Source organism: Ictidomys tridecemlineatus, chromosome 11, assembly GCF_052094955.1.
Source record: "Ictidomys tridecemlineatus isolate mIctTri1 chromosome 11, mIctTri1.hap1, whole genome shotgun sequence".
Taxonomy (NCBI): Eukaryota; Metazoa; Chordata; class Mammalia; order Rodentia; family Sciuridae; genus Ictidomys; species Ictidomys tridecemlineatus.
The window spans coordinates 47,323,130-47,345,553 of record NC_135487.1 but is presented as its reverse complement, the minus strand read 5'-3'; the positions used below and the strand labels follow the sequence as shown (position 1 = coordinate 47,345,553).

General features: G+C 39.2%; 1 protein-coding gene across 11 annotated transcripts in view; it reads left to right on the top strand.

Annotated features, from left to right (window-relative positions):
- The window catches only part of Tm2d1 (TM2 domain containing 1), a 206,076-nt gene that overhangs the window by 141,298 nt on the left and 42,354 nt on the right, over positions 1-22,424 (top strand). For 8 of the 11 annotated variants that reach the window (XR_013427842.1, XR_013427841.1, XR_013427838.1 and 5 more), the window contains 2 exons: positions 1,002-1,111; positions 15,327-15,476. The exons of 1 other annotated variant lie outside the window; for it this stretch is intronic. The gene's annotated coding sequence lies outside the window, so the exon portion shown is untranslated. The remainder of the gene's footprint in view (positions 1-1,001; positions 1,112-15,326; positions 15,477-22,424) is intronic. 2 more of the 11 variants (XR_013427839.1, XR_013427834.1) reach the window with 1 other exon arrangement.

Sequence of the window (22,424 nt, the reverse complement as noted above, 5' to 3'; positions counted from 1 at the left end):
GCCCTTGAAGTCTACATCAAAATCAAGAAAGGGTCACAGCTGTTGCGGCACCCCACAGTGGAAAACTTGCAAGAAGAAATCCCAGCCTGCACTACTGCTTTGCCTCAGGTCTACAGGAAACAGGCCCCAGTTGCCTGAGAGAGGGAGAGGGGGAGACAGGGGATGAGGGGTGAGCAGGCGAGAGAAAGAAGAAAGACAGAGAGAGAGAGAGAGAGAGAGAGAGAGAGAGAGAGAGAGAGAGAGAGAGAGAGAGAGAGAGAGAGAATGTTTACAAAAGAGCCAACACTCCTAACTCCTCTGGGATGGGAAGGCAGCCCCTCCAGGACCTGGCACCCCACCTCCACTGTCACCTTCATCTCTCTGATATGAGCTGGGGTTCCTGCAAATTGGCTGAGAGCCACTAGGTGGCAGCAGATTAACTCTTCAAATGCCAGAAGGGGCTCAGACTTGGGTCTGAAAATTTGCATCTGGTCACTTTCCTCAAAGCAAAGGAAATTTATGGCTTTCTCTATACCCAGAGGTTCTTGGCTTTCAAGATAGATATTGGAGCAAAACCAGTGAAGGGGAGATTGCTTCCCAACCCACCCATTTGTATGGTGGCTTGAGTCAGGGTGAAAAGCAGTTGTGGGTGCTCCATATTTCATGACTTCAATGACACTTGGTTCCAAGGACTCAGAGATTATTTGCAAGTTTATCCTCTGTCAGGTGTGGTAGTAAACGCCTGCAATCCCAGCAACTCGAGTGGCTGAGACAGGAGGATTGCAAGTTCTAAGCCAACCTCAGCCACTTAGCGAGACCCTAAGCAACTTGGTGGGACCTTGTCTCAAAATAAAAAATAAAAAGGGCTGAAGATGTAGCTCATTGGTTAAGCACCCCTGGGTTCAATCCATGGTACCCCACCCCCCACCCCCCCAAAAAGGGCAAAAAATATTTTTCTCACATTTAAACTCACTTCAACAAATTCTAAACATACCAATGAACGAGCGCATTCTGTTTTCCAGGGACAGTGCTTGTGCTCAACTAGAGTCTTGGCCTGGGTCTTTCCCTAGAGGAGCTGGCAAGGAGATGACACATTAAACACAAGTAGCATTCTCCGAGTTGACCACCTTGGGTGAGTAAGGAACCCAGACTCAGCTTTGCTATGAATAAAAGGGAAAAACTTAAAAAAAAAAAACAACTTAGGAAGATCTTTTCATATTTAGCTTCTATGGTATGTTTTTAGGGGAGGCATGGTCTAAAATATAGAAGCCACCAGAAAGAAACTTTAACAGCAGGGGCTGAAAATGCTTGCTGCTCAGATGACAAGGAAAACAAATCTTTCTCCTGGGTATTCTAGACCCTGCAAAGCCTCCCCCCATTCTACCTATTAAACTTCTGCCACAAATATAAAACTACTGAGATGGTGACTGGAGTAGGGGGCCGGAGAGGTGAAGTTGATTTACTTTAGAAGGGAAGAGAGTGCTACCAGCCACAGGAAGAATAAATCCAGGAAGGGGGGAAGGGAGCTGGGGTGAGAAGACAAGTGCTCTTGTAGTTGGGCTGATGAGAGTTTGAGAGGAAAAGAGAAAGAGGGAGGAGAGAAATCAGGAGGAGGGGAGCCATAAATGTGTGATATATATGACTTGAGAGAGGTAGTGAAAGGCAATTTTAAGATGTTTTGCTGTGCATTTGGGATTCCCTTTGATATGCTTCAAGAGAGTTCAGTAAAGATTAAAATTACCTTACAATTATTTTTATTTCTTGCCCTGACACAAGCAAGCACTGGTGGCGGAACCAGCCCTCTTCCCGTTCCCATCTATCTAAGTGGCAGGGCAGAACCCAGCTCATAATTTCTTTGGGGGGGGAAAAAAAAAACCATTCCAGGATCTCTAGTAGGTTATATAAAACAGAATTATTTATTATGCTAACCCTAATACACAATTTCTCATTCTTGAATGGGCAGCTTCAGAGTTTAATTTGTATTCACCAAAAGGCAGGAAGACAACTCACGGATCATCAAGGGATTCTGCACTGATATCATATTTTCTTTCTCATCCCTGTACTTATACTGGACACATGGCAGGGCTAATAGGAGTTTGATGGAACTGGGGCTCATCGTGACCTATTAGTCTACTTTCTTATTTGGGATAAGAACAGTTTTATCTTTGAGAAACTTCTATGGTCCCCGGATTCTGACAATCCCACAGATCAGCCAGCTTAAAATTCTTGCTTTCACATAGACTTTCCCCTCTGTTGGGCTCCCTTTATACCCACTTCTTTGCCATCCCACTGCTTCAAGTCTGCTTAGCAAATTCCCACTCCAAAGTGACCACAGTTGAAATGTCCTGCCTCTGTGAAACATGCTCTTGAAGACTCTCCCACTTGTACATGACTCATCCCCCAAGTATAGCAATATTGTTGTAATATCTACCTTCCTAGCTCTAGTGAAGACACAAGTGATCTTTGGATTTTCAGTGCCCAGCATAGTGCCTGACACACAGTGAATGCCTAATAAATGAATGGACAAAGAGTTGTCATATACGTTGTCATCCCATGCTGAGGAAGCCCAACTTTTGAAAAATCATAATTTTCTAAGCACTTACCCTAAAACTCAAACTAGGGTTGGTACTTGGAAATTCAATCAACAAATCATCCTTCTAGTTATAGGAATCATTTTCCATTTTGACTGATGGTCTCAAAAGAATGTGGGCACACCCCAGCAGGGTGACTCTGATCATCACAGCTGCTAGGAGTACTGTTCTCAAAGTCCCTAGCAGTAGAAGTTTCTGTGCCTATGCTTCTGTTTCTACCATGAACTAGTCTTTGTATTTTTTTTTAAATATAAAAGAGCTCCATGCTCATTAAAGAAAATTTGCAAAATAAAGAAAAGCAGAAAGGAACAAAACAGTTTTCAATTAGTGTCTCACTATGTAAATAGTAGGACTGTAACATTTTGGAGTATGAATTACTCTCTTACTTATGGAATTTAATGAAAACCAGATGACAGCTTGTGCTTACTGCTAAAATCAGAGCCAGATCCCATAGAAAGCGCATAGGTGGATTTCATAGTGGGTTCTTGAGGCACACACATGGGGAGCGCCTCTGGTAAGCAGCGCTGGACTGGGGAGAGGTAAGCAGCGCTGGACTGGGGAGATGAGTTCCCGGAAAGGGTGCATTAACACACTTGGGGGCCTTTGCACAATACTCATGGAGCTCTCTGCACAGTGTTGACCCTGATGTCAAGACACACCCCTGTTCGTGCAATCACTGGTCTATCTTCCAGGCTGTAGTGATGGAAACAAGGCTATTCATAGAGATCAGAGGACCTCCCCATCACTGGTTTCATCACTGATTTCCTTGATTGGACTTGCTTCCAGATGCCACGGTACTTGAGCGCAAGCACCCAGCCTGACACTCTTCCCTGAATCCCTCATGACAACTCCACTCACAGCTATCCTTTGCTGGTGCAATGGGACAAACACGTCACTAAATAAAAACACCCATGGCTGAAAGGTGAGATCTTGCTGAAGTGAATATATAGGTTCCCCCTTATCTACTTTGTGCTGTTTCAATTATCCATGGTCAGCCAGCGTCATCTTGGCTCCACCGTCTTCCTTCTGAATGTATTGTCAGAAGATCCCACAGTAGCCTAATGCTACATCACAATGGGACACAAATCACTTCACTCTCCCTTATCATGTGGGTATTGAACCATCTCACATCACCCCAGGAAGGGTGAGTGAAGTATAATAAGATTGAGAGGAAGATGTAATCCCAGTGACTCAGGAGGCTGAGGCAGGAGGATCACAAGTTCAAAGCCAGCCTCAGTAATTTAACAAGGCCCTAAGTAACTTTGTGAGATTCTGTCTTTAAATAAAATATAAAAAGGGCTGGGGATATGGCTCCGTGGTTAAGTACCACTAGGTTCAATCCCTGTACCAAAAAAAAAAAAAAAAAAAAAAGATTAAGAGAGCAAAACAGAGACCATGTACATATAATTTTTTATTACAATATAGTGATACAACCATTCTATTTTACTATTAATCTCTTATTATACCTGACTTATAAATGAAATTTTATCATATGCATGCACAGGAAAAACATCTATCTATATAAATATATAAAATAACATAAATATATACATACACATACACAGTTCTGTATTATCCACAGTTTCAGGCATTAACTGAGGTCTTAGAATGTATCCCACACAGTAAGGGAGCTACTGTAAACAGATTAAGGCACCTTGCAGATAGGTGAGCCGACTGTCAGGATGCCTTGACTGAGAGCTGGCTCTCCTTTGTCTGCATGAAGAGACCAGCCATGAGAAAAGCATATGCTAACTTCTTGACCCTATAATGGATTTACATAGGTGCATATATGCTTGTTTTGTTTAATGCAAAAAATATTTTTGAGCCTAAAGTAATGAATCAGCACTGAAACTAAAAAAGGGCTTGCCCCTGCTCTTTGCTAGGTACTATGCTAATTATCGGGGACACAGTGATGCATAAGACTGTCCAGCTATGGAGACAACCATGCACACATGTGACAGGAAGGGATTTGAATATTTATTGGATGCTAGGAATTGTGCTAGGTGTTTTGTGAAATTAACACATTTAATCTTTTCAACAAAGTGTGAATTAGACAGCATTCCTTTACACTTCCCCAAAGAAGAAACTGAGACTCAGCTGTTCACTTCCCTAACTCACACTGCTGGAATTTAAAAAAAAATCTAAAAACCTGCATCCAAGTCAGTTTGCTAGAGTGGCAGTCAGAAGCACTTTCGTGGAGATGTGCAGGGTTTGGGGCACAAACCTGCTGCTGTTGTTTTGCCCAGCTTTCTGAATTAGCTACGGCTCAAAAGTGACACTGTCATCAGAGAAGCTGTCCAAGTCAACAGCACCAGGGACTATTCCTTGACTTTGTAGACCTGTGGTTTTATAAAAAATTTTGGTGCATTTCAATTTTACATATTCATGGGGTACATTGCAACGTATTCATAGATGCACACAACCCAATTTGGTCGATTTCAGTACCCCATGCCTCCCCTCCTCACTTTCCCTAGTCCCCTTCTTCAGCCCTACTGATCTCCCTTCTATTTTCATGAATTCCACCTGCTTTCCCCCCATCTTTTCTCTCTAGCTTCCACATAGGAGAGAAAACACATGACTCCTAATTTTCTGTGCCTGACTTATTTTGCTTAAAAAATGTTCTTAAGTTCTATCTATTTTCCTACAAATGACATAATTTTGTTCTTCTTTATAATTGAATAAAACTCAATTTGTATATATGCCACATTTTTTCTATCCATTCCTCTGCTGAAGAATACCTAGGCTGATTTCATAATTTGGCTATTGTGAATTGTGCTGCTACGAACATGGGTGTGCATTTATCACTATAGTATGTTGACTTTAATTTTTTAGGATTAATACCAAGGAGTGGTATAGCTGGATCATATGATGGTTCCATTCCTAGTCTTTTGAGGAACCTCCATACTGATTTCCACGATGGTTGTACTAATTTACAATCTCCCTGACAGTGTACAAGTGTTTCCCCCCCCACACATCCTTCCTCTCCAGCATTTATAGTTATTTGTATTCTTGATGATTGCCATTCTAATGGGAGTGAGAGGAAATCTCAGTGAGGTTTTTAATTTGCATTTCCCTGATTGTTAAAAATGTTGAACACTTTTTCATACATTTTAGGAACTTTGCAAAATTTAGAAGAAAACAGGGTCAAAATTCCAACATATAGGCACAATGACTTCCTCAATAAGACCCCCTAAAGTTCAAGAAATAATAGCAATAATTAATAAATACGATGGCATCAAATTAAATCTTCTGCACAGCAAAGAAAACAATCAGAAGAAAATAAGAGAGAACTTATAGAATGAGAGAAAATCTTTGCCAGCTACTCTTCTGACCAATGATTAATAACTGGAAAACATAAAGAACAAAAAAACCTACCACCAAAAGAACCAAGCAACTCTATCAATAAATGTGCAAGTGAACTAAACAGACAATTCTTGAAATGTGAAAGAAATTAGTTATTTAAAAGTCATTTTTTTTTACTGGTGCATTACAATCGTACATAATAATGGGCGTCCTTGTTACATATTCATACATGCACATGACATAATTTGTTCAATTTCATCCCCTAGTTCCTCCCTTTTAAGACCTTAAAAGCAGATATTTACTTTTTTCCTGCCCTTTCAGAAAAGCTTCGGTCTCAACTTTCTTCTTTCTTGATAAGGCATAAGAGAGAATAGAGGCAGGAACTTCATCTGCAGCTTCAGATGGACTTGCGCTGCCTGCCTGTCCTGTGGCTTCAGGTCTATGTCTTGATATTTTTGACCTCTGGTTCCTCATCCATACAAAGGGCACAGTGGCTACCTCACATAGATCTTTTTCTTGAGATAGAAGAAGAGGTATTTCACACATCATCTGGAACACTTCAATGCTCAACAAACACTAACTCTTGTCCCTGTACTGCTTTCTGAGCTCCATTAGCAAAGACCTCTACAGTAGGGATGCTCCACATCCAAGAATATCTTATTTTTTCTAAAGTGTGTTTATTTTTACCCCCCATCCCCTTCCCCATTGACCTTAAGTTTTTGAAGGAAAAGACCATGTCATACGTTAATACATTTCCGAGTATGCAATTCATAGCAAACATACAACAAATAAACAACAAACCTTTGATTGATGGGTTGATGCTATCTCATCGACACCATGTTCTGATAGCTAAACGATACACCAACGGTGCTGTATGGGAGCTGGCTTATACTGGTTTGTGAGAGCTGTGTTAAATTTTTGGGAAATTTCTAAGCTGATTGTTAAACTGGATACATTAAAATTTGCCCACAGTAGGAGTATTTATATCACAGGAATTGTCAAACACTACAAGTAAGGACCTCGCTCCCTCCCAGTCCTGCTCCCAACACATCACAGAGCCACTTGTAGATTTCTTGGGAGTCTAATTGCTGATGCATCATCATTCACTAGCAAGCTTCCAGATAATTTTAGCTTAATCTTATAAAGTAAAAGCCTGATAATAGGACTTCCAACCTTGAAGCTGGAAATGTAAAGAATCTCACTTAATTTCACCTCCCTTCCAAAGGAGAAGTCTGAGAATCACATGTAAGGATAGGGAGCTCATTCATTATCTACTGGGCAGCCTCCTGGAGAGCCCCAAGATTATTAAAATTTTTTTCTTTATAAGGTTTTGTTCCTATTTTTCCTGTATCTTCCACTAATTGTTCTTGGAGCTGCCTGGTTGTTGTAGCCAAGCATACATCTACGCCCTCCAAGTGATGGCATTGAGTACATGTTTCTTGTCACCAGCAGAACTCCTCTCTGTTAAGCTCTGTGGCCTTCCTTTCCAATACATTGTGGTGTGTTTTATACAACAGCTGAATAAGATCCTCTAGATTTGGCCAGTGCGGGATTAAGAAAGTAAGACTATGTCTTATGATATTTTTCCACAAGTTATCACACATTTAGTTTGTATTTTCTCTAAGAAAAAAAATTAATTCTTTTCATGGGTGTTATTTTTAAGCTGGGCCAACTTAGAGTTGTACCTGCACAATTCATTTTATGGACTCAGCACTTTATATTTATGGTACTTAAATGTCATATTCTCATTATTGACATATTATCTTTTGAGTACTGATTTTGTTTGTATGTGGTGCTGAGGATAGAACCCGCATGCCAGGCGAGCGTGCTACCGCTTGAGCCGCATCCCCAGCCCTTGAGTACTGATTTTTGGTCTCTACCGTTAATTTAATGTTTTAGCTTTGTAACATCTCCTATAATTCTTTTTATAAGCAAATTTTCAAGACTATTTACAATATTTACAAATATTCAACAAGTTGTGGTTTTTCTCTACAATACAAATTTTTGAAATTTGGTCTCAAGGATTCCATGAGAAAATCTGTCTAATAATTTTCCCAAATCAGGCATTTTTATATAATTTCCTAGATTTGTAAGACTAGTGGCTTAATTAAAAATGGCAAAAATTTAGCTGGACATGGTGACTCACACCTGTAATCCCAGCGGCTTGGGAGGCTGAGGCAGGAGAATCATGGGTTCAAAGTCAGCCTCAGCAATAAGCAAGGTGCTAAAAAACTCAGTGAGACTCTACCTCTAAATAAAACACAAAATGGGTCAGGAATATAGCTTAGGGGTTGAGTGCCCCTGAGTTCAATCCCCACTACTAAAAAAAAAAAAAAAAAGTAAAATTTTTTTTTAAAAAATATTTTTTTAGTTGTAGTCGGACACAATACCTTTATTTTATTTATTTTTTATGTGGTGCTGAGGATCAAACCAGCTCTCACTGGTGCTAGGCACGCGCTGTACTGCTGAGCCACAACCCCAGCCCCAAAAGTAAAAATTTTAATGTGACATACTTTGTTTTTAGTGAACTCAGTCCCTTGTAATCATCTATTTGTTTCCTAATTTTCTCATAAATGTATTTCACAATTGATTCTAAAATTTTTTTCCTGAAAAATCAAATAAACTAATAACTATTCAGTTGTAACTTACCAATCAGATGGCTGCCTTTGTTGAAATTCAGGATGATATTTTCTTAAGAGCCTCCTTTAATACCTCTCCTGTTCACTTTGATGTCACATGGATTCCTGGTCTCAGGAATCTCACAGTTCTAGTTCTATCCTGCTAACCATCTGTCTGGCCCTCTAATGCACTTTTGTCTGTGAAAAATGATATAAACCACAAATGTGAACCACTTATGTAACTTTAAATTTTCTAACAGACAAATTAAAAAGGTAAAAAGAAGTGGGTAAATTAATTTTAATAGTATATTTTATTTAACCTAATATCTCCAAATTATTATCATTTCAATATATAATCAATAAAAAATTGTTAATGAAATATTTCTCATTTTTATATTGTCTTCAAAATCTAGTGTATGTTTTATACTTGTGGAGGCCACATTCCAAATTCTCCAAAGTCACATGAGGCCAGTGGTCAACATATTGAATAGGACAGGTATAAACTTAAGTTCCTTTTCCAAAGCTGGACTTATTTCTATTATGGTGTCTTATTTTATCTTGAATTTAATCCCATTTTCATATTTATTCTTCCCTCTTCAACACGAAGGTCTCGCTCAGAGTAAAGCTGTTACAATATAGGGGTAGAGTGGCCTTGCTTTCTCTTTGTCTATTAATATTAACGAGGGTACCTTTTACAGTTAAACACCATAAAGAAAGCTCGTTAAGGGCACCACCATCCCCTAGCACACAACTCTCCCTAGAACCACAAAATGGGTATGTTACAGAGGCCTGGGAGCTAATTCTTTCCAGATGTTTGCAAAACGAGCAAGACCAAAAGGTGGAAACTGAAATTACTAAACACTTAATAAGGAGCTGATGGAACCAAGGCCCCAGGCTTGGCTCAGCAATAAGTGAAACACAGAGACCTTGTTTGTTCAGAGGAACTTCAAAGCCCCCTATAAACTCCCAGGAAAGGTGAGAGGCAAAAACACTACAGAGAATCCAACATTCCTGCAAAGTCCAACTGGAGACTCACTTGAGATGCTTCCCTGGGAGCTTAAGAAGAAGACTTAGGGGCAGGTCTGGTGAGCAGATGTTAGCCTTTTGTTTATGCCCATTATTAGGTACAGTGTGAGCACGTCAGATAGAGGCATTTCTCAGCTCAGCCAAAGGGGATGAACCAATTAAACATTCAGTTAAAAAAAAAAAACAGAAAAAGAAAATGCCTTTTCTATACTAAATATCACTCTACAGCAAATCCATAAACTTACTAATGAGACAACAGATCCAAATAGAATAACATTGGTTTATACCGATCTTCATTTTTCATCTTTCCTTCTACTTAATAGTGGGGGAAATGGCATGTTTTGGTTATGATTATAGTTAAAGAGGAAGAAATACCAATTGATTAATTAAGAAAGAAGAAAGACCATTTCATCAAACATGATATCATTGGAAAGTGTGATAAGTTATCTCTTGGGTCACAATTACCAGATAGGAGAAAGGCTTCCAGGATCCAACCCTGGGAACATTTTGCTTTTTCCATTGCTAATAACTGTGCCAGGTACATGCTGTTTACCTTTTATATCTTTCTTCATGGTTCAAAGAAAGAACAAATCAATGGCAGCCAAAAAGGAAGATGAGAGAAGTTATTAAAAGTGACCGATCTTCTAAACAAAATAGCTTGTTCTCCAGCGTATCTATACACTGGAGAATAAGTCTCATCAAATAACTACCAAAAGAGGAAAGGACCAGGCCGTCCTTATGCTTTAGAAATGGATACAGAAACCTATCCCTTTGCCTCAGATACATCAAAATTGGAATTTAGATCAGTTAACAGGAGTGTAATCTTTTAGGTGCTTAATCTCTCTTGAGTTTCAGTTTCCTCATCTATAAACAGGGCATGAAAATAGTACTTCCTAGGGATTGGGGATGTAATTCAGGGGTAGAGAGCTTGCCTAGCTATGCCATGAGATCCTGAGTTCAGTGCACAGTGAGGGGGCCGGAGGAGGGGGTGGTAATCCTTCCTCCCTGGGACTGCTAACCTTCCTAGAAATGTTAACTTTTGATAGTCCAGTCCGTGGCATAGGTGAGGGGTAATAAATGATACCCATGGTGACAGCCTATTACACACCATCCCAGGTTTCTACCAGCTCTTTCTGTAGGAAGATACTCCCTTGGTATACCCAGCCTTTGGCAGACTCAGTGATTTGTGGACAGATCCATTTCTTTCTTAAACTCCAGAGGGTGGTTCTGTCAAGGTTGCTCCTTGTGCTAGTTCTCATGAAGAGAAATTCATACAGAAAAAGGACAGTCTCAGCTGAGCCACACATTTGTGTACTTCTCATGTCTAGTTATTCTCTGGGAGTGTGATTCTCAGAAGTGGTTTTCTGAGATGGACAACCAGGTGCCTTCTCAAACCTATGCGTCCCCCAGTCCCACTTCTTAGCACTTTGGTGCAAATGATCAATGACTATAATAAGGCATTTTATAAAGTCATGATTTGACAAGAAAAAGATAAATGTAAACACTACACAGACAAACATCATGAGAAGAAACATCTGGATGTCTGCTGGTTATTTCCTGTTGAGAGAGTTTGGGAACTTGGGGATTTTAACAGTTGGACAGGGCTAATTTTGGAAGGCATTTCACATTCGTACAAGAAAGCAAAGCACATATTTATTACATTTCACTCATCAGATGAGAGAGATTGGTGGCCAACCCAGTCTGAGAACAAAAGGGACTGAATTAGAGATGGAGCAGAGGTTTTTCCCTCACCTTCCAACTTGATCCCAATAGGAAACCTCTTCTTTTCCTTCTTATGTTCAGTCCCTCTTAGTTTTTAGAAATCCCAACTTTGAATTCTGTCTTGGTCACTATGGCTAGTTGCTCTTCAGTGAATTCTTTAATCTCTCTAAGTCATGTTTACTTCTTTTGAAAAGAATAAATAATAATAATAATAGTAAGTGCTCATCCTTAAATTTCACAGGATTGTACAGCTGAGATCTCTGTGGCCACCCTCTGCTGGCCCCAGTTCCCAGAACACCTAACGTTCTTTTTTTATCTTTCAATATGAAGTTTCCTTTATTCTCTGGAAAACTGTGACTCACCCTTTTAGATCCAGCTCCAATATTACTGATGCTGTGAGAGATTCTATGTTCCCCTTTCACAGTCATTAAAAATAACATTTCAAATCCCACTTAGTATTATTGGGAAATTGTATAACATATCTTAAATTTTTAAAAATTTAAAAAAATTTTTAGTTATAAAATAATGTGACCCAAGTTTGGTAAAATATTATATGTGCATATATTTGAATTTATTTGATAAATGGGATTCTTCTTGTCTTGGACTCTAGGACACAGCTATCAAGCTGAAAGCAATTGTTGATAAGGACCCTCACATCTAAAGAGGAGGTGCTAAGTACCTACCTGCAGATGCTATTAAAAAGTGGATCACATTGTCTTGCAATGTCCCCCCACCCTAATCAGCCTGTGTAAGAAAAGACAAGAAACTCAAATTCAGTTTGCTGAACTTTCTACTAATGAGCTGTGGATTACATGGGGATTGTTGTGTTATCTCTCTTACTTTCCCCATGAGTCCCCCGCCTTTCAGGCTAGATGAGAACAGCTCTTTTTTTTTTTTTAATTTCTTCTTTTTTAGTTACACATCACCAGTATATACCCTGAAATAATCACAAAAGCATGGAACACAACCCTCTCCAATTCAGTCCCCAGCACTGTTCTCTACTGCCTCCACTCCAGGGACTCCTGAGAGCAGCTCTTAAGAGCAACATCCCAAGAAGTCAGGGCTCCTGCAAGAAGAGAATCCTGGCTCCTCACTCCTGGCTTGACGCTGGCTGAGTCACAGACACCCCCAGGCTCACAGGGGTGCTGCTTCTCAAGCAGAGTAGAGGGAGCAAGTTCTTGGGAGCTTGACACATGCTTCCTTCCCTGGAGGTAGGAGGCCAGATGAACAGTTTGCAAGAGTAAAGCAAAGGGAGAGGGTGCAGAGGTGCACCCTGACTCCACCACTCAGCATAGAAGGGTCCTTGGGCCAAGGGGATGTTTCAAAGATTTAAAACTCTATGAAGCTTACCCCAGCAGAAAATGACAGTAAATGACAGAAAATGACTGCAAATGCTGGGGATGGATTGCAATACATCAGGTGGACAGTGTGTTGCTCTCATTAATGTTAGAGAGCTGCTCAGTCTGAGGTCTACCAAGTGCTTCCAAGTAATTCACACATCCAGCCATCCCAAAGACCCAGGGTGTGGTAGCCTCCCGTTGGGGACAGGCAGTGGTAGCCAGGAGGGATCTCAACAGCAGCAGCAGCAAAGAAGGAATGTTTCCATCTCTTCCTCTTTCTCTCTCTTCAACCCCAAATCTGGGAAGTCAATAGAGTGAGGAGAACAAATCCCATAATATCCACCATTCCCCATCAAAGATTCTTGATCATGACTCAGGCCTACAGATTGGGAAGAGCAAAAATTTTTAATTAGAAGTGAAATTTAAATTTTGACTTAAATTCAGTGGAATTTGTCAATATAATTGAAAATACCATGTTCATACATCCACCTTGATCTCAAGATCCCATTACCAATGATAGAGAGAGGGAGTTTCAGGATCACTGATGGAAGTAGCGTAGTTTCTTTAGGTTTACAACGGTTTCAGGTAAATATTCAGTGGAGTTTTTAACAGGACTGCCTCTTCCTTCTGGAGATATTCCCCCTCCTTATTTCTGATAAGATGTCTGAGCTTAGGCCAAAGTCGACACACCTTCTTCATGGTAAGAGGAGTCTCTGATCTATATTCCATTGCACTATCTTCATTTTACAGGAGAAGGCAGAGCTTAGGAAGCCTGCCAGGGGAAGCAAAGGTTGGTACCCGTGAATGAAAGAGCACCAGGTGGATGGGTAGGCAATTGAGATGTCTTCTTAGAAAAATGAGGAGCCATGCTGGCAAAGGTGGGAGGCCAAAGTGTCACTTGACATCCTTGCCAGGACACTCTCAGGACACAATTGAATCTCTTTTATCTGAAAGATGAAAATTCCAGTCAAGGATCTAGGACTTCACAAGGTTCAAAGTGGGATTGATCTTTTTGTTTCATTCATAATTTTTCATTCATTTATTGCATGTTATTTGGTGTGTTCTAGGCTCTAGGGATACAGAATACAAGCAAGACAGGGAGTCTCTGCACTTAAGGAATTTTCGTTCCTAAAAGGGAAGGGAGATATTAAAAGTTAATCACACAATCCATGCCTTAGTTATTAGTTTTTGATAATGGCTCTGATGTAGAAGTTTAGGACCCATGGGACTATAAAACAAGGACATGGCCTTGTTTGATGGGTCAGATAATCTTTTTGAAGAAATGGCATTTGAACTAAACTGTAAAAACTAGGCATGGAATTTAGCCAAGGGAAAGGGAAGAGTTTCAAGAATGTTCCAGGCTAGAGGTGTGATATTCTTATTAAGACAGAGCATGGCTGAGCCACAGACTTGAGCAAGAGCTGGGATGACTGGGCAGCAGTGATATCAGCTATACAAGATGTTAGTTTAAATAGGTACTGAATTTGGTCCTTGCTGCACCATGAAGCAACATGTGCAGGGGATGCCCATGACCTAACTGGAGTTTACTTGTAGAATCCAGGAATTGGAGGTGGTAGCTGTCTTTGGCATACTTTCAACATGTAACAGAAAAACCCAACTGCTAACAATACTAAAAACTGGGGTTAGCAAATTTTTCCTGAAAAAAAATTTTTCCTATAAAAGAAAATATTTTTAGATTTTGCAGGCTATATTTTCTCTGTGGCACTATAAACTCTGGCAGTGTTATGTGAAAGGGGCTAGACATAGACAGCAATTAAGTAGGGTTGTGTTTCAATAAAACCAGCTATTGTCCCATAGGCTGTAACTGGCATAAAACATAAGGATATTTAAGGTTTACTTTGCAAGAGGTCAAGCAGTGGCTGGTTTCAATGTTATCTCTGCAACATCTTGGGAAGTGAGGGCACTGGAGTATTATTTTCAAGGTTTCCCTTAAGAGCAAACAAAACGAAGACACCTGATATCTTTGGGGCTCTATTTTAAAATCAAATGCAAGTTTATTAAATTAATTGTCAAAGGAACACATATCAATGAAAAAATTCATTGAGAAATTTCCTGATGGGGCAAAGACAAAGATTTTTAAGTGCTAAATGAGGAATGCTTCAGGGTGGTTAGGCTAATTGAGGCTTGAAAATTAGTATTCAGGACAGAGCAGAATAAATCTATAAATCGGCATGATTTGTTAAAACCAGTCTCGTTGCTCATGGGCCAGCAGAGTCTTCAGTTAGGTCCCTTTGCTGGAGTGCCTCAAAGTTCAAGGTCCTTTCTGTAGTATTGCTGCTCAGACCAGTGGGATGAAACACTTAGGCAAGTTTTGGTGCCTTTTAGGCAAGTGCTGATGCAAGTGGAAATTCTACCCTTTACAGTCCAAGGTGGCTTGTTCAAAGGACACTCCTTGTTGAAATAACAACATCCTGGCATGAAAGAGGGCAGAACCAGAGGAGCTTCTCCACATAATACTCTTGCTCTTGTATCTAGAAAAGATCTTTCCCAGAAACCTCCTGTCCACTACTGGTGTCTTTTCCTGGTTTCCCTTTGACTTAAACAAGGCCACGCACTCTCCTTTGTACCTATCGCTGGCAAAGAACTGAGGAAGGTCATAGCTCTTCCCTGGACTACCTGTTTGAACAAAACTGGAGATCTGTTAGCAAGGAGGAAAAGCCAAGGCCGTTGAGAAGGCCACTAACTGTGTTCTCTGGTAGTCATCACCGACTTTCCTTTCTTTACAGAAAATGTAAAGACAACTGGATATAGGCACCACCGAGGGAGCTGTGGCCAGAGCTAGAGCAGTCTGCAGGAAGAGAGCAGCCACTGATAATTGGCTGGGTGGCCTGACTGCAGCTTCCATAGTGCTGGCTGCTAATGAGAACAATCATACGGTATCTACTTGGGGATTCGGGTTTTGGATTTCATTAACGTGCTTAACTGGGAACACCCTCCATGCAATTCCTCTCCCTTAGGGGCTCCCAGAACCAATCTAAGGGAAAAGCTTGAGGACAGGAAACTCCAGTTTATCTATAAAACAAACATGACTTAAATAACCAACCATAGGTTATTGGATTTCTTCTATTTATACTGTATTTTTATGAGAAACTGGCAACGTATATACACACATGCCAACGTCAGGGATTTAGTAAGAGAAGCCATTTGCAGCTTATGTTATAATTAAAGTCATGCTAATTCAGCCCAATCCTTAAACACCTACTCTGCCTCTGACTGAATTGTGCATTAATGATATAATTATAACCTGGAGGCATTGCAGGACATGGGAGAAAGAATGAATTCTTCTTTTCAAGTTTTATGTTAATTGCATGTTACTGTTGTCTAATTTTTTGTCATGGGAAGGCAACGAAGAATGATGGAAAAAAACATGGATATTTATACTTGGCAGACTTGGGTTTAAATCCCAAGTCTTCCCCTGCATAACTGTCTGCCTCAACCTCCTCATCTGTTGGAAATTCTTTTTGTATTCTCAAAGGCAGTGAGAATGCATAGAAAGATTAATCAGAAACTTAGTTTGTGTTTTAAATTAGTATTCTTTCATTAAATTATAATTTCAAAACTTGAGTTCTTCTCTAAGCTTTTAAGTTCAGTTTCAAATCTTATTAATCCATTTGTAAGTCCGGAAAATTTTAACAATCATCATTAAGGAGGCCTATGGCTAATATTCCGTTTCACTTACAAACTTAGTTAATTAAACATTTTCAAATATTTTAAAGTACATTTATACATTTACTATACTTGATTCCTTTCTTTAGGATTTCAATGTCTGAAATAAAACAAATAAATAAACTTTTTTGAATATTGAAAATTAAAAATCTAATAAATTAAACTTATAAATGTGGGAATGCATTTCTTTTACATGTTCTAATCTGATACATAAATTTAGTAAAACTTTAATTAAAACCATAGATTCAACCAATTAATTGATTATTTGATTACATAATTTAAAATGGAGTTATAAGACTATTATTCTCTTGGCCAAGTTCATGTAAATGTTAAGAATGTGTAACACTTGTACAGATTTCTCTTCCTCTCCCTCTCTCTCTTTCTCCCCTGCTCTTTGTGGTGTCAGGGATTGAACCTAGGGTCTTGTGTATGCTAACCAAGCATTCTAACATTGAGCTATACCCCAACCCTTGAGGTTCCTTAGTGTGAAATATTGTTATTGAATACTTTTATACTTATCTATATACATATCACTATAAGTCACTGAGTTATTTTCAACTAAGAGACCTGGAGTTGCAGTCACTTACAGGGACTTCTCTTGGACTTCAACTAAGAAACCTACATATCTTCCTATGTAATATATGAGTTGCTTTTTGAGTTTGCTTGTATGTTATTAAGTGCAGGAAGCTGACTAGATTCTTGTTTTTGACTGCTTGGATATGCTAAGCTTTATATTTGCAGATCAGTTTCTAGAGGGGGCTATTGTATAGCCTTTGTCCATGGAGTTTAGACACATTTCACTCTGAATACTCTTAAGAAGCATGTAACTCCTGTCCTGCTAGTCTCTTGGTTGAGATTGGCATTCCCTTGGCACTTAAGATCTGTAAGAGTATCCACACTTAGAGGCTTCTTCAGAGCCAAATGGCACTTGTTATTGACATACATTCATTGAATACTAGAGATCAAAATGATGTCAAATACCTCTTGGGGCTTCACTTGTAATCACAATGTATGAGATATTGTGGATAAACAATATGCACATTTGAATTTATAATACCTACCTTACAACGTTGTCCTGAGAATTGGCATGAATTAATGTAAAGCAATGTGCCAGCAATGGTGCATTATAGGCACTCAGTCAGCTACTTCGACTACTACTGTTTTTACAACCCATTGATCCTAATTTATTTTTCAATAACTCACCATCCTTATTTCTTCACTTTCCACCCCTTGGCTAGCTTAAATTTCACAATTAATCACGATATTATCACACCCTTGCCTAAACCCTCAGTTCTATTGCCCCTTCCTTTCTTCATCATACTACTATGGCAAAACTGCTACCTGTGCAATCCCATGTCTCTAACTGCCCTCCACCCATCCTACTATGAACATGGGTCTTCCATTAAATTCTTGTTTACTCACTTTAATGTTGCCAGGCAATCATAGTATATTTTCATAATTCATTCACTTTCATTCTCCTCAACAGCTATTTGGTCCCTTTGTATCTCCTCTTAAAAGGCCATTCTTTGAGCTGATGAGCTTTCTTCTAATGTCACTGAGAAAATAGAAGTACTTAGAAGATAACCTGCACATACGCCCATCTCCATATAAACCCATGTCCCTGCATCTCTTCCCACTTCTGGATGATTCCAGAGCAAAGATCAACTCCTCTATTTGTCTTTTTGTGTATGTGTATGTGTGGTGCGGGGGACTAAAACCCAGGTCCTTGTTGAATTCAAGGCAAGCACTCTACCAACTAAGCTATATCCCCAGCCCAACTCCTCTACTTATGGAGCTATTTCTTTTTGTCTATTTGAAAACTACTCTGACAATCACCTCTCTCTCATTATCAAAATTTTCTTCTTAATCAGATCTTTCTAATTTAGCCCACAAAATTGCTATTAGCTGTGTTTTAATATCTTCTATTTCATATCTTGCTTAATAAGTTCCATTTTTTTTTTTACAAAAAATGAGTTATCTCCATTATCTCCATTCTTTTTCCCATTCTCTCTTTTTCCCGGCATTTTACAAATGTGGCACATTATAGTTGTACACGATGATCTCCCATTCTCTCTCGATCATATTCCAATCAAGCTCTTGACACACCACTTATGGAGGCCACTAATGACTTCTCTTTTCAACCACTCATAGTTGAATCTCAGATCTCATCTAACTTGACCTATCAGCAGAACTTAACACTTTGAAATCCTTTCTTCAACCCTTGTTATAGATTCCTTTCCCTCTTTCTCTCCCATTGACAGCTTTTCCCAGACTACACTGTGGTTGCTCCTCTTTTCCCTGAGCTCGTAACACTCAGTGAAGAAAGTCCTTAGACCTGTGCCTCCTCTTCACACCTCCCCCGTTGGTGCTATTGTTGCGTTGAATGATTTCAAATACTATCTACACCAATGACCCCATATTGATGTCTTCATCAATGATCTCTAGTCCACTCAACATTTCTACCTGGAAATCTTATGAGCCTCCCCAGGTCAACACTGTCAAAACCAAGGTCGTGGGCCTCCCAACCAAACTTGCTCTGCCTGCAGTCTTCTCCATTTCAGTAAATAGAAGCCACGTTCTTCTATTTTACTTAGGGCAACAACCTTGGGATCATCCTTGACTCCATTTTTTTTCTTCAAACTTGCTTTGGTTTGAATGTTTATGTCCCTTCAAAACTCAAGTTGAAACTTATGCAACCAATGCAGCAATATCAAGAGCTGGGGTTTTTAGGAGGTGGTTTTGTTAACATCATCCTTACAGGTGGGATTAATGCCTCGTAAGGTGGTTGGAGGGAACTAGCTAGGCCCTTCTGGCCTGCTATATTTTCCTCCATGTGAAGCATGGCAGAATTCATCACTTCTGGAGGGAATCTATAATATTCATCACCTCTGGGGACACTGCAAAAAGGCACTATCATGGAAGCAGTGAGTAGCCCTCCTGAGATACTGAACCTGCTGTCATGCTGTTCTTAGACATCCAATTTCAGAGCTATAAGAAATAAATTTCTATTCCTTAGAAATTATCTCATCTCAGGTATTTTGTTATAGCAGCAGAAATGGGCTAAGACACAACTCACATCTGATACATGAGCAAATTCTATCAGTTTTCTATGAAAAATACATCTAGAATTCAACCAGTTCTTACTGTCTCCATTGCAACTAGCCTGATTCAAGCAATTCTACTTTCTCACTGAATTTACAGCAATAACCTCCTTATTGTTCTCCTGGTTCCTATCTTGACCCCACGTCATCATCCCATTCTCAACTCAACAATCAACTGTAGTGTTTTTAAAAATTTTACTCAATGTGCTATATCTCTTTGAATGACTTCACATCTCACTTAGAAAAAGTTCTTCTAATGATACACAAGACTACATGATGTTGAATGTCCATTCCTTCTTAGAGCTTCTTCTACTATAGTTTTCCCCATTCATGTGACTCTAAAATGCCAACCAGACTCCCACCTTAGGGTCTTTATATTTAACACCATTACCACCTTATGGAGTGCTCTTCTTTTTTTAAATTGATTTTATTTTTTAAATACAGTGGAATGCATTACAATTCTTATTACACATATAGAGCACAATTTTTCTTTTTTTTTGATTTAATTTTTTTTTTTTATTGGTTGTTCACAACATTACAAAGCTCTTGACATATCATATTTCATACATTAGTTTGAAGTGGGTTATGAACTCCCAATTTTACCCCAAATGCAGATTGCAGAATCACATAGGTTACACATCCACAATTTTACATAATGCCCAATTAGTAATTGTTGTATTCTGCTACCTTTCCTATCCCCTACTATCCCCCCTCCCCTCCCCTCCCATCTTCTCTCTCTACCCCATCTACTGTAATTCATTACTCTCCTTGTTTATTTTCCCATTCCCCTCACAACCTCTTATATGTAATTTTGTATAGCAATGAGGGTCTCCCTTCATTTCCATGCAATTTCCCTTTTCTCTCCCTTTCCCTCCCATCTCATGACTCTGTTAAATGTTAGTCTTTTCTTCCTGTAGAGCACAATTTTTCATATCTCTGTTTGTATATAAAGTATATTCACACCAATTCATGTCTTCATACACGTGTTTTGGATAATGATGTCTATCACGTTCCACCATCATTTCTAACCCCTTGCCCCTCTCTTCCCCTTCCACCCTTCTGCCCTATCTAGAGTTCCTCTATTCCTCCCATGCTCCCCCTCCCTACCCCATTATGGGTCAGTCACCTTATATCAGAGAAAACATTCTGCATTTGTTTTTTTGGGGATTGGATAACTTCACTTAGCATTATTTTCTCCAAAGCCATCCATTTACTTGCAAATGCCATGATTTTATTATCTTTTATTGCTGAGTAATATTCCATTGTGTATATATGCCACACTTTTTTTTATCCATTCATCTACTTCGGGGCATCTAGGTTGGTTCCACAGTTTAGCTATTGTGAATTGTGCTGCTATAAACATTGATGTGTTGTGTCCCTATAGTATGCTGTTTTTAAGTCCTTTGGGTATAGACCAAGGAGAGGGATAGCTGGGTCAAATGGTGGTTCCATTCCAAATTTTCCAAGGAATCTCCATACTGCTTTCCATATTGGCTGCACTAATTTGCAGTCCCACCAGCAATGTATGAGTATGCCTTTTTCCCCGACATCCTCGCCAACATTTATTGTTGTCTGTCTTCATAATAGCTGCCATTCTGACTGGAGTGAGTGGTTTTGATTTGCATTTCTCTAATTTCGAGAGATGTTGAACATTTTTTCATATATTTGTTAATTGATTGTATGTCCTCTTCTGAGAAGTGTCTGTTCATGTCTTTGTCCCATTTATTGATTGGGTTATTTGTTTTTTTGGTGTTTAGCTTTTTGAATTCTTTGTATATCCTAGTGATTAGTGCTCTATCTGATGTGTGAGGGGTAAAAATTTGCTCCCAAGATGTAGGCTCTCTGTTCACATCACAGATTATTTCTTTTGCTGAGAAGAAACTTTTTAGTTTGAATCCATCCCATTTATTGATTCTTGGTTTTAATTCTTGTGCTATAGGAGTCTTATTAAGGAAGTTGGGGCCTAATCCCACATGATGGAGATTAAGGCCTACTTTTTCTTCTATTAGACACAGGGTCTCTGGTTTAATTCCTGGGTCCTTGATCCACTTTGAGTTGACTTTTGTGCATGGTGACAGATAGGGGTTTAACTTCATTTTGTTGCGTATGGATTTCCAGTTTTCCAAGAACCATTTGTTGAAGAGCCTATCTTTTCTCCAATGCATGTTTTTGATGCCTTTGTCTAATATAAGATAGTTGTAATTTTGTGGGTTAGTCTCTGGGCCTTCTATTCTGTACCATTGGTCTACCAGTCTGTTTTGGTGCCAATAACATGCTGTTCTTGTTGCTATTGCTCTCTAGTATAGTTTAAGTTCTGGTATAGTAATGCCACCCACTTTACTCTTCCTGCTAAGGACTGCTTTAGCTATTCTGGGTGTTTTATAATTCCAGATGAATTTCATGATTGTTTTTTCTTTTTCTATGAGGAATTCCATTGGGATTTTGATTAGAATTTCATTAAATCTTTTGGAATGCTCTTCTTAAGATATCCATACTTTTCACTTTCCCACTCCTGTCAGGTCTTTGATCATTGTCACTGTTGTCTACTGAGACAGGATGGGCTATATTGTGCTGTAGTAATAAGGAGCCTTCAAAATCTCAGTAGTTTAGAACAAGTCCTAATATATGCAGATTTTTCTTTTGCTTCATGTCCTTCTCCCTCCAGGTTCTAAGCTGACAGAACAGCTACTAATGGAAAATTGCCATGGCAGACAGAAAAAATAGAGCATAATGAAGCATATAGTAGCCCTTAACGCAAAGCAGGATATATCACTTCTGTGCACATTTTATCAGACAAACCAAGTCAATGAGCATCTCTAAATGCAATTTAGCAAGATAATAAAATCCTATCATGTGCTCAGAAGAAAAATCAGAAAAATTGATGAAGAGTACTATAATATTAATGGTTACTATGGCCACCATCTAGCTGGAGCCCTCCTCAGCCATGCTATCAAAATTTGCAGGCTTTCTTGACCACTTTGCCATCCTCTATTCCCTTAACCCATTATATTTATTTCTTTAGAATATATCTCGACACATACTCTCTATATATTCATA